General features: G+C 39.7%; 1 protein-coding gene and 9 non-coding genes across 10 annotated transcripts in view; 3 read left to right on the top strand and 7 right to left on the bottom strand.

Annotated features, from left to right (window-relative positions):
• Positions 1 to 12,593, top strand: part of LOC100864414 (uncharacterized) — a 50,246-nt gene that overhangs the window by 28,086 nt on the left and 9,567 nt on the right. The gene's annotated exons all lie outside the window — the stretch shown is intronic.
• On the top strand, positions 1,317 to 1,388 carry TRNAQ-UUG (transfer RNA glutamine (anticodon UUG)). The gene has a single exon. It is a non-coding gene; the product is annotated as a tRNA-Gln (tRNA).
• Positions 7,784 to 7,880, top strand: TRNAY-GUA (transfer RNA tyrosine (anticodon GUA)). The gene is made up of 2 exons: positions 7,784 to 7,820; positions 7,845 to 7,880. It is a non-coding gene; the product is annotated as a tRNA-Tyr (tRNA).
• TRNAQ-CUG (transfer RNA glutamine (anticodon CUG)) lies at positions 8,457 to 8,528 on the bottom strand. Its single transcript has one exon. It is a non-coding gene; the product is annotated as a tRNA-Gln (tRNA).
• Positions 8,620 to 8,691, bottom strand: TRNAQ-UUG (transfer RNA glutamine (anticodon UUG)). Its single transcript has one exon. It is a non-coding gene; the product is annotated as a tRNA-Gln (tRNA).
• Positions 8,782 to 8,853, bottom strand: TRNAQ-UUG (transfer RNA glutamine (anticodon UUG)). The gene has a single exon. It is a non-coding gene; the product is annotated as a tRNA-Gln (tRNA).
• TRNAQ-CUG (transfer RNA glutamine (anticodon CUG)) lies at positions 9,257 to 9,328 on the bottom strand. The gene has a single exon. It is a non-coding gene; the product is annotated as a tRNA-Gln (tRNA).
• Positions 9,413 to 9,484, bottom strand: TRNAQ-UUG (transfer RNA glutamine (anticodon UUG)). Its single transcript has one exon. It is a non-coding gene; the product is annotated as a tRNA-Gln (tRNA).
• TRNAQ-UUG (transfer RNA glutamine (anticodon UUG)) lies at positions 9,578 to 9,649 on the bottom strand. The gene has a single exon. It is a non-coding gene; the product is annotated as a tRNA-Gln (tRNA).
• On the bottom strand, positions 9,735 to 9,806 carry TRNAQ-UUG (transfer RNA glutamine (anticodon UUG)). Its single transcript has one exon. It is a non-coding gene; the product is annotated as a tRNA-Gln (tRNA).

Below are 12,593 nucleotides of genomic sequence, written 5' to 3' on the forward strand. Positions count from 1 at the left end.
GGAGTTCGATGGATGGAAGCGTTTTAGTAATTTATTTATTTATTTTTTTATTTTTTTCCAATCTCTTGTCCAGGTTCTTTTGCAGATTCAAATGACGTCACCACGAATTTTCTCGTTGGAAGGTAAGCGAATAATGACGCGAAAACACGGCCGGCCGATCTCTGTTTAATCGCTCGTTCCGGGGGATCACTCCCTCCTCCCCTTCGTTCGAACGAAGCGACGCGAGGAAAATAAATTCGTGAAGGCCCGCCACGAGCACATGTCACACTGATTGCACATCCGCTTCCGCCGCCGCCGCCTCCGTTGCCGCCAGGCACCGAAACTTGTGCCTCGCCATTATAAAACCGGCCCCACGAAAGAAACATAATATTTATTGCCGGCTTCCGTTCAATTAGGGGTTGACACGCCGTCGCGACTACGGAGAGGGTTCGCGATACCCCCTTTCATCCCCTTCCTCCAACCCTCCCCTGCATCACCCGCCTTTCTCCGCCGCTTGTCGATGCTTTCGAAATCTATGTTCGCTCTCACCCTCTCCCCCTCCCCCTCCCTCCTCCCCCATCCCACGTGGCCGGGTGTTCCGAATTTATATATTGTTCACCCTCTTCCGATTCGGGACGACACTCGCGAAATGGCTCAAGAGGCTTTCTTTTCTCCCCCTCTTTCGCCCACCCTCGAACGGGGTGGGACCTCGAGTGTCGTCGACAATGCGGGGATGGGGTTTGTAAATTACCGATATTTTCCTCCTCCTTTTTTCCCCCGTCGCGTCTTCTTCTTTTTTTTTTTTTTCTTGGAACGAATTTTCGGATGATCGGAGATTTGTTGATACGATCGAAGGATTTATCGTTTGAAATGGCGCAAAGTGGGGGAGATCGTGCGTGTATTCGATATAAATGGATAAATGGTTGGTGGTGGATTGTGCGTATCTGATCTACTCTCGAGGCGTTGCGCGAACGAGATTGTAAATAGAATTAGACGCGCGAAGAAGAAACGGAATTAGAATAGATACAGTGGTGGTTGTATATACTATGAATAACAACATTTGTATATTCGAATTTATATATAAAATTGGATGTATATAATTGAATTGATTAAAAATATAAATAAAATTAATATATATATATATATTTACGCTTACTTATCTTACACGTAATTCCGTTTACACAAATTGTTATTAGAATTAAACAAACCTGATCTCCTAATCTTATGTTTAACGATAAACAATAACACGTATCGATGAACAATAAACAACGTTATTATTGATTTATTTTTATCGATCTGCCGCAAATGTTTGTCAATGAAGCAGAACGTAGCAAGAAGGTCCCATGGTGTAATGGTTAGCACTCTGGACTTTGAATCCAGCGATCCGAGTTCAAATCTCGGTGGGACCTGACCACTTTTTTTTCCACCAACTTTTCATCAATCCTTTTCCATCCCCGTCCTCCATCGTTCCACCAACCCATCCCAATTTTTTTGCTCGAAATTCTCATTAAAAAAAAAAAAAATCCCATTTTCGATCGTGAATCACCCTATCTCCCGTATTACATATAACAGCACGAAACGGATCGGATAACGATCTGTCCGCGCGCAATATCGTAATGCGTTTTCGTTGTTCGATCATTTTTTAACCGAAACAACGGCCTCGCGTCTTCACGTGCCACCGCGCGATCGACACGTGACAACTCTCTACACCCGCGAAATCCTCGTGTCCGGCTGCTTAATCAGTAATTATATAACGCGTATCCGGCGACAATTCATTTATTATACATGTAATTCGATAATCGTGGCTCAGGTTATCGGCATCGCGACTTCCACGAAAGCGGCGCTCCTTTTTCACGACCTCTCTCCCTCTCCCGCCTTATCACCGCGTTCCGGTCTTAGCCGACGCGCGAATCAAAAATGCATCGATCCGCCAATTAACCCGGCTGAGTTTAAGCGTTGGCGAGCGTTGTAAGTAATTCGCCTCCGATGACAGATTACACCACGCGGCGGTCGACAACGACGTGGCATTAAAGATTGATTAAAATTGTACTAATTATAGGCACGACCCCTCGATTCGACGAGGCCACCCCCCAACGATGCACGATTATTATTATTCTCGTTTACCAGCCGCCCGTTATCTTCGGCGTGCCTTTGAACGGAGTGAAAATGTCGCGATAAATTGACGTGGAAAATTGTTCGCTTTTATGGGTGTTATTAGACCGGCGGGTATATATGGCCGGGGAATTTTTAACGTGGCACGATGAAAGTAATTGTGCCGTAAGGTGGAAATTTAAATTTAGAATTTAATAAAGTGGCAATTTTGCGGGGAAAGCTTTTTACTTAAGCTTCCATTTATATATAGGGAGGTCTAGAATTTTTTTAAGTTCTTCGTTTTTTCTTTTTTTTTTTTTTCAAAATTCGAAATTTTTCTATAAACGAAATCAGGCGAGAAAGCGAAGAATCGTTCCAAGATTAATCTAAAATTCAACGCAAGGTGCGAATGAACGAATTCACGTCCAATTACGTTTGATGTTCACACGTGACGACAATAATACTATTCGTAGGACAAACATATTCTAACGTGGTCGATGGTGGTCGTCAATCATAATTACAAAACGCCAACACGAATAGTAAAATCACACAAATTACAGTCCGTCGCTTTCGTCGCTCGCACGCGAACGCATTATTATCGACCGTTCTCGGTATCAGCATTAATCAACCGGCCTGTCCATTCCATATTTTCGTCCAGGTTGTCTGTCGTGCATTGATTTCGTTTCCTTTTAAATCAGCCGTGGAAAAATGAATTTCTCGATGCGAAAAGACGCGAATATTTTCGTTTTAGATCTCTGCAACGGGGTATTTCTAGAAAAATAACGTTATTATCAGACATCTGGTATGGAATGTCAAGGAATAGAACTTAAGATGGTGTCTTTTGTACGGTTACTCTCGAGATTGGTTTTATGACTGCCGCCATATCTCAAATCGCTTTTCAAGTCAGAAGGATATTATCTTTTATACAATGTTGTAATTTTAAACTTGAAGATTGGTTGACCAATTAAAAAGTTTCTTTTTAGTAATGCAATTTCCAGACAGTTTTTGAAAGAATAGAAAAATTTTTCTTTCCATTAATTATTTTTTCTTTGACTTTTTTATACTGTTTGTTTTATTCGAAAATGATGATCGAATTAAGAAACTGATTGTTAAAATGGAATCGAAACAGGCAGTTTTATCGTTTAAACAAGTAAGTCTCTTAAAGATCATCCTCTAAAGAAATAATCAGATTTTAACGGCGCTCCTTTATTTCACGTTCTTGTTTATTGCACATTTATTTCAATCCTTCATTCTCTTCGACTCTTATAAAACTACTCAATACATCTATCTGATTGAATCTCCTCCTTTTAATCTAATCTCGAAACCATTCCTCTCGCTAGATTAAACCCGAGAGAGAATTTCTCAACCAAAATACCAAACCAACACTCAAATGAATCTAAAATAATCCAATCAGGAATAAAATCCACAGGTGTCGTCCACCAATTCATCTTCCAAAACAACCGAAACTCTCTCTCTCTCTTGCCATAATAATCTCAATCGACGATCAGCAATCGAGAATAAACGATCACCGTTCGTTAATCCCGACGAAATGGCCGATTTCTCGAACCCTTCCCCTTCTCTCTCCACGGATAACGAAAACGATAGACCGCCATCGGATACGAGATCGTTGGCGGAAGTTCATCAAGATGTGACAACGCCACCGTGAAACTGTCGCGCGCTCGTAAAATACTTTCCCAATTTAAATTTCACCGAGACGACGATCCAAGTTTCCGGTTAACGAGCGGAACCCCGTAACTCAGCCGGGCGATAAAATAGCCGTGCACGTAATGACGGGACGAGATCGAGGCCCCCCCATCGTTCCTGACACTTCGCGATCGAATTGCGATCGAAGAGAAACTCGGCGCACCTTCCATCCATCGATCCTTGGAAAGATCGCGGAGATTTCATTTTATCTCCCCTCGGTTAAGTGGTTTCTTGTTCCTCCAATGATACGTAAGATAAGATTTTCTTACTTCGCGTTACGATTCGATGCGCGGATCTTTCGGGTGTAACGAAAGATGTTTCGAGTATTCTATCGAAAGAACGGGAGGAAGATTTGTGAAAGCGTTATTCAGTCTTTCTCTTTTTGAGCAATCTCGATAATACTCTCCTTTGAATGTCGACGTTTATTCCAAGAACAAGAAGTTGAGAAAGAGATTAAAACAATGATATAATCTGAAGGAAAAACGTGAATAATTCTAATCTCTATAAAAATTTAAAGATCCATCGAGAGTGTATATATCTCTTAGGTCGTAACAGTAATCGTCAAACGCATCGGGATACGCAGCGTCATTTACAATAAAAAAAGTGAATTAAGAAGGATTTAATAAACTTTATCAGTGGCGAGCAGTGGAGTCAACCGATCGACATTTTCGACCGATCGTCGTTTCCCCGAAGGCCGACGCCGGAAGCGTCCTCCCGGCTGTAAAACGGCGTCTTATCCGGCTTGAGAGATAGCGGAACAAGGGTGGAGACGTTGGAGGCGCGACACGATTGGAACAACGGGCGTTTTATCGCGTTTAATTTCGAGCAGGAGGCGTTAAACTTTAACAGCCCGGCCAATAAATAATATTATGCACGCGAGCCTCCCGTTTCTTGTGTTTCTTTAGGGGTAAGAGCCGGTGGGCAATTAAATAAAATGCGATATCGTTCGAGTTATGACTGGAATCTTTTACGGCTTTTACGGGCGCACCCTGTATTCCTTAAACCTGGAATATAAAGTAACCTCACCGTGCCACCATCTTCTTGGCTGAAAATCGGGAGAGATTGTTTATGCATAGACGATATTCATCGATAATACATCGATAAAGCTCAAAAAGAAAGCTAACCTGTTCTATTATCCATCTTAATCTTAATCCATAAATTAATATTCTCACGAAATATAATCGATCTAAAATCAAGAAAGAACAAGAAGAAAATAAAAATTCAACGGAAATAAAATTTTCATCCCCATCTCGCGTAAGCAGACATCTCGGCTTAAGGAAACTTTGCATATTTTTAATAGGCGCAGGCATCCCAGCTCCAATTTTCCCGTTTCGCCGTAAAACGGCCGAGATTTACGATCGTCGCGTCAATTATAATCCGTTTCGTTCGAGAGTCTCTAACCCTTCGCGATTCCTTCGACACACCCTCCAACTTACGTCGTAAAAAAAAAAAAAAAAAAAAAAGGTAAAAAAACGATATTAAACTCCCTTCTCCTCCAGTCTTCTTCACGGCTGTTAAGGGTAAGAGGATGGGACGGGAGGATGAAACGTTTAAATAAGACGCGAAATTTTTTATACCGACGACGAAAAGAGAGACGCGCGCGCTCGTTCGTAAAACGTATCCCACCCCGGAAACCATCCCCGTGATGCCACAGTATCGAATGATTACCACGGAGGATGGCACAATGTCGCGATTTAACTGCCCCTTAAAAATTGTTTGTCTACCAGCCGTTTCAACAACGCGATCTAACCCCGTATACGATCTCTCGTTTCGTCGCTTCCCCCTTCGGCGTTGTAAAGGTGGATTTTAATGTATGCATGCGGGGATGCTCTTGATGAGTTGAACGTTCGAAATGTGTATGTTTAGGAGATGGATGAGGGGAAGTGGATGGAGATAAAGGTGGTTTGTTTTTTAACAGCAATTTTTGATAGTTTGGTGCGAAAGAGGGTGTAAAAGAAAGAAAGTACGAGGAATGGATCGATTAATTTTTGGAGATGGAAAAGAGTTAAAGAAGATCATCTTAAAAATGTTCTCTCTTTCGTTAATCTTACAAAAGTATCTCGTTCAAATTTAACTTTTGAACTATCAGTTTCTTTAAAATTTTTCCGAATTTCGTTCCAGAAACTATTTCAATATTTCCATATCCCTGTATCTATTTGTTGCATTTTATTCGACTCCATCTGACATCTCGATTCAAAAACTGGGTTAAGAGTGTTTGTTTTTTAACAACGTAGGATAGAGTCGACAACGAAGATAGAGTTCGAAATATCTGCAAGTGCTGTCTGCGAGATAAGAGATTTTATTAAAGAGACATCGCTTTCGTCCGTTCCTTCGACGATTGCGTGTCGTAAATTCGATAAACCTCGAGTCTCCTTCGTTCCTTCGCAAAGCGAATAAAAATTCGCATACGTCCGCATTTCGTTTCGTTTCGAAATTTCCTTGATTCTGGGTCAACGTGGACATTCTTGACCGGGATCCAGAACGAGAAATCAACGAATCGGACGAAGGGAGAACGTCTGACCATGACCTGGAAGAATCTACTTGGCTTCCGCTTGGAAGGAAAATGGGATTGCGGGGAAATTGGAAGCTTTAAAAGAAAAGAGGAACTTAAGATTTCTCGTATTTCGAAAACATTGTGCTGATTCCAACCCGTTTTCCTTCTGTTGTTAACCTGAAAAATATATATATCCCTTATTTTATATATATGAAATTTTTATTATATTTATATTTGTTGGAAATTCATTGTATCTTATCATTCTTATCTATTAGTATCTTCGAGTTATTATTTATAAATAGAAAGCAATTGTTAATTTTTTAAAATTCTTAAATTCTCAATTTTATCAATGTTCCTTATTGTATTTTATTAATACTTCTGCAAAGCAATCGCTAATTTTCAAATTTCTATTTCATTAGTATCCTCGAATACCCGAAAATGTAATTGCTAAATTTCCAAAAATTCCAAATACATCTCTCAATTTTCCTAATCAACCACAATCCCACAAATTGGAGACAAATCGAATAAATTTTCCAGACAACGATAAAGAAAATAGAATTTCACGCAAGGACGAATCGAAGGTTCTTCCCGCTCCTTTCTTTCCCTCCTCTCAAACTGCCGGCTAATTGATAATCCCAGCCACTCCACTCGCGAAAAAAATACGTTCCGCGTTCCGATCTCGTTTTTACACCGTGAGAACTGTCCGAGGGGATCGGCAAATACAGGGCCCTCAAGGGGATCGCTCATTAAACATTCGTCTCTCGTTAAAGCAGAGCGCGATCTTGCTCCTTAATTCGACGATGAGGAGTAATTAAACGACGCGACGAACATCGGAGTGGAGGGGGCGTGGAACACCGTCCAAGGCACTTTGTTTCGCAGTAAACCGGGTTTAATGACATCATGTAAAAATACCCCATCTACTTTACGATTTACAGCCACTCCTCTCCTCCACCCCTCCTTCTGTTCAGCCATTTCCGTTCCACGATCCTTCAACGATCCTCCTCCAGCCAGGATTTTCGACCATAATTTTATAGTTTTATGTAAAATTGTATCGGGCTATGAAACACGCGGCCGTGGCACGATGCTTTGATGGTGATTGGCGTGGAGTATGAGAGGGATGGAGAGGAAATTCCTATAAAATTTTCACGACGCTCAGTCTCGGCCGGGTTTGACACGCAATTCTTTTTTCGTCCGCCGCCTCGAGACATCGTAAATAAGTGATAAGTGGATCGCCAGCGATCGTCAAGCTGGCTTTCGAGTTTTTCGCTTTCTTGACGAGAGAAAATTTCGACTTGGTTTCGACTTGTGCGGATCTTCGTTCGATTCAATTTTATTATTGTTTTAAACAATAATGAATGATATATCGTAATATTATTGATACGAAGAAAATTTTCGTTAGTAATTGGTCGTTTATTTTTAAAGTAAATGTTGCGTAGTGGATGAATGTTTTATCGAAAATTATTTGAGAAAAGAGACTGTAGTATATATGGAGTAAGTAAGAAGCGAACTCTCAAGCCTTCGATAGCTCAGTTGGTAGAGCGGTGGACTGTAGTTGGAAAGTTAAAAATACACGGACATCCATAGGTCGCTGGTTCGAATCCGGCTCGAAGGAATTTTTTTTATTTCTATAATTTATAGTTTTTAATTAATTGTATTTAAATATAGATATTTATTTTCCATTCCTTCCATATATATATATATATTTTTAATGATTTGAATAATTTATTATTCGATATTATATATCGATATTATAACAATTCATTTAAATATCATACAATATAAATATTAAATATAAAATCGATAGAGACATTGTATATGTATCTCTGGAATCTTCATTATATAAATAAAAATAATAAATAAATTAAACAATAAATGGATTAAATAAAAATCTATTTCAATAAATTAAATCTAAAGAAATGTATGTACGATGATTATACAACTTTCACGACTATTTTAAACAAAATTATTTTTAGTACTACCTGTTTATTTTCACATTTATTTTCACATTCTCATCGCAAAATATCAAAGACTCAGCGTTTTAAATAACTTGACATGATATATCTATGTTTTTTTATAAAATTTATTTAAAAATTATGAAAAATATATATATATATATAAATAATTATTCAATAATTGAACAAAGTTTTTTTTAATAAATGTTGAAAAAAAATCAAAATAAGAAGAAACAAGGTCCCACCGAGATTTGAACTCGGATCGCTGGATTCAGAGTCCAGAGTGCTAACCATTACACCATGGGACCACGCGATAGGGGTAGTTTTTCTTACCCCTATTCACGAGCTTGCAATCTCTTATACGATTATAATAGATCGTTACAAGAAAAAAAGTTTCTCAGGTTCCACCGAGATTTGAACTCGGATCGCTGGATTCAAAGTCCAGAGTGCTAACCATTACACCATGGAACCTCTTGATCATTGATCAATTATACCAGTTCTTTTTCCTGAGAGTAAGACGCGAATTAATAATATTTCGATACGATTTAAAAAAAAACCAGCAGGTTCCACCGAGATTTGAACTCGGATCGCTGGATTCAAAGTCCAGAGTGCTTACCATTACACCATGGAACCTTACGTTTGATCGATTTTTTATCATACATTATATTTATTTTTTTACCATTTTATATATTTGTATTTTTATAAATCGATATTTCTTATTAATATTTATAATTTTCAAATATTTAATTTTAAAATATAAAATAACGATTTGTGTAATTTTCTAATTTAATACGAAGTAATTACGAAGGTTCAAAATGCAAATGTATTTTCTTTTCATTTTTAAATAATTTATTGCATTATAAATAATTTTATACTTGCTATAATAGTTGAGTAAAGTTTAATAATAGAAACTCAAAAGTTGTAATTTTACTACAGAAGTTGAAGTATAATTTTACTACACGAACAAAATATAGTTAATCGTGGCTTTTGAAATAAATAGTTTATCGTCTGAAATTTTTTTTATAAAAAAAGTATTAGGTTCCACCGAGACTTGAACTCGGATCGCTGGATTCAGAGTCCAGAGTGCTAACCATTACACCATGGAACCTCTTCCTCCTACAATGTTAAATTCATCCCTATATTTGTTTAAACATTTCTCAGAGTAAAATGAACAAAAATTAATATAAAATATAGGTTCCACCGAGACTTGAACTCGGATCGCTGGATTCAAAGTCCAGAGTGCTTACCATTACACCATGGAACCGCTTATTAAATTAATTTTTAATACTTAACAATATTATACAAACGTTTGAACGTTTTAATAAGAAAATATCGAAACATTTAATTGCAAAAACATAGGTTCCACCGAGACTTGAACTCGGATCGCTGGATTCAAAGTCCAGAGTGCTTACCATTACACCATGGAACCAACTCGTTTTATTATTAATTATCTTCGTTATTTGTATCTCGAATAATTTATCCGAGCTTAAAAATATTTTTCAAGCCAAAAATGTAGGTTCCACCGAGACTTGAACTCGGATCGCTGGATTCAAAGTCCAGAGTGCTTGCCATTACACCATGGAACCTCTTGTTTCTAACATTTTTATCGATCCTATACATTTATCGAATCTGCCATTCGATAACGTATAGAAGATCGCGCCTTAGTCTTGCGATTAAACAGAAATCCGCGAGAATTATCAGCCGCCTTAATCCTTTAACTTCTCCTTTCATTTATCATCACTCTGTCCATACAAAATAATCTTCTACTTCTTTTTTTCCCCAATCGTTATCAATCTGTATATACGTTTCTCCAACGCCACGACAAAATTATAAATAATCACCATCACGTATCATCTCGTACGTAAACTCGCGCGAACAGCGTAAACAATTCTATCGACGATGATGTATCCTAAAAAAAAAAAAAACAATTTAAATAATACGATCCTCCTCCAAATCACCCTTTAAATCCCATATTCCCCCCCTGTCTTCCATCCCTCTCTCCGCCAATCAATTCCGCAGTGACGTTTAACAATCTCGAACAGGCAACGAACGATCCAACAATTCTCCCTACTTTCCGAGTCGTTCGCCTCGGCCCGGAAACCACTCGAATTAATTTCCAGTCAGAGCATATTCTCTCTTCTCGCGTCCTCCTGGCTGACGTCCAATCAGGCCACGTTTGACCCTCGATCGGGTCCCTCGATTCCATTTCTCTGTTATACTTTCGCTCACAATGGCCCTCCTTACGGTTCGCTGATCCTTGACTGACAGCATCCCAGACCCACCGGGCTGCACGCTCGCTAGGTGCGGCCCTGTCAACCGGGGATGACAGGGCCGACAGTGCAAGTGTTATTGTTCGCTCGGATTTTCGGCCCACGGGGATGATTCAGCCACCGTGCACGCGGACACGCTCGATGCATTTAATTAATTTGGTAATTGGGGGCCGCGTTTAAGCACGCGGCACCTGGGACGCGGGAGGGTTGCTGGCCGGGATGCTGTGGGATTGTTTCGAAGGTTTGTGAGAATTTTTGCATCGATACGCACGCTGTTTTTGGATGTCGAGGATGGGGCAAAGGAAGGAGAAGAAGTCTCTCGAATATTTCCAATATTTCTACTAGTTTTCGTAATGATTCATTTCGCCTTTCGTGAGTTTCTTCGGTAGATTTGGAATATTTTGATATCGTTAATTTTAGATTTGATCGAACATTCCAATTCCAAAACTGAGAATATAAGTTGAAATTCCGTACAAAGAAGCTACGAAGCCTCGATACCTCTCTTCAATTAATTATCCTCGCTTCAATATCATTGAGTTCGAGCTTTGGAAATATATTTCCTTGAATCTTGTTCCATCGAAGACCAATTTCTCTTCGACGATAAATCATGCGCATCGAAAAAGATTACGATCCCTGTTTAAACAACGTTCCGTTACATATACGGAAAAATTCTGTTTGCATTGTCGCGCAAAGTTGTAAATCCTGTGTGCACGGGATCGCGCATCTCTTAATACCACTTCCTCCTCTGCCGCGATTACACCTTTATGGTTTTACAACGGGGGACGGATTCTTTTTATCTGCGGATTCGATTCGTCGGGGTGGAGATCCCAGTTTCGAGAACGACCTGTGTCTTTTCCCTTCGAAATTCGCTTTATCGTCCCCTCCCTCCCCCTCCGTGTGTACACTTATTTCATGCTCGGTGGAACATCGAGGCTCGGAAGGAGAGCAGCTTGCTTCCACGATAAGAGGAATTCTTGTAAAATTCCCCTCCTCTGGCGAAACTCTCCTTACGTAATTTAGAGCTGGCATTGCACCGCAAATATGGGATCTTCCGCGAATCCTTTTTCCTGAAAAAAAAAAAAAAAAAGAAGAAGGAGGAGGAGGAGAACGTTTATCGTCCTAAATTTCGCTCGATACCTAACGGGATATTTCGATAAGGAAACAAGAGTTTTATTAGATTGCTTACGTGGCCAGCTGTGAAATATCAGGGGTTGATACGGTTGTATCAGACACACGGTTTACTTTTATATATATATTTACATTCCTGGAAAAATGCAGAGGAATTAGAGTGAAATATTGAAGGTAAATGTTGGATAATAATCGTCGAAGATCATTTATTACAGAATCGATCAATGGCAGTTTTCGTTTCTTCCATCGGGTATTAATATTTTCCTTTAACATTTAATGTTAAAAATAAAAAATAAAATAATTAAAAACTAATATTAATCGACAGATTAAGACTTTCCCCTATTTCAATTGTCATAAAAATCATACAGAATCATTCGATTTTAACATAAAAATTCGTCCACGAATCGTCGCATCACCGGGCCATCGGACTCCGCGTTTAACGAAAACGTTGGATGCAGGCGTCGAGGAGGATCAGAGAAAGAAGCATTATTCCCCTCCTCATAGCATCTTTTCTAATTAACGCTCGGCAAGCGTCAAGCATTGACCTCTCCATCCCCCAACGCGGGGAATAAAATATTGGGACCACGTCTCGCAATGCAGGAAGTGGTCGGGTACCGCATCCCGGTTGCACAAAAGCCGGTGCGCAACCGGTGCAGTTGCTCTGTTCCCCGCACACGGAGAGATGATGCCCCACGTTTCTCCCCGCTAATGAATTCCTCTTTATGCCACCGCGAGTAATTGGTACCTCGCATTATTCTCAATCAGCGAGCCTGTCCTCCGCGACGTAGGAAGGACGTGGGGATCGAAAGAACCGGTGAGCAAGAGAGGGAGTAAAAACGGAGGAGAGAACGACGACGAAGGGAACGACGCGCATCAAAAATGCGGTGGAACGAACGAGAAACGAGAAGATAGGAGAAACGAAGGCAGAAACGAGAATTAAGTAAGGAACGAGAGGTGAAAGTGAGAGAGGAAGGC

This window comes from Apis florea, unplaced genomic scaffold, assembly GCF_048593485.1.
Source record: "Apis florea isolate Af1SG1 unplaced genomic scaffold, ASM4859348v1 contig_2495_pilon, whole genome shotgun sequence".
NCBI classification, from domain to species: Eukaryota; Metazoa; Arthropoda; class Insecta; order Hymenoptera; family Apidae; genus Apis; species Apis florea.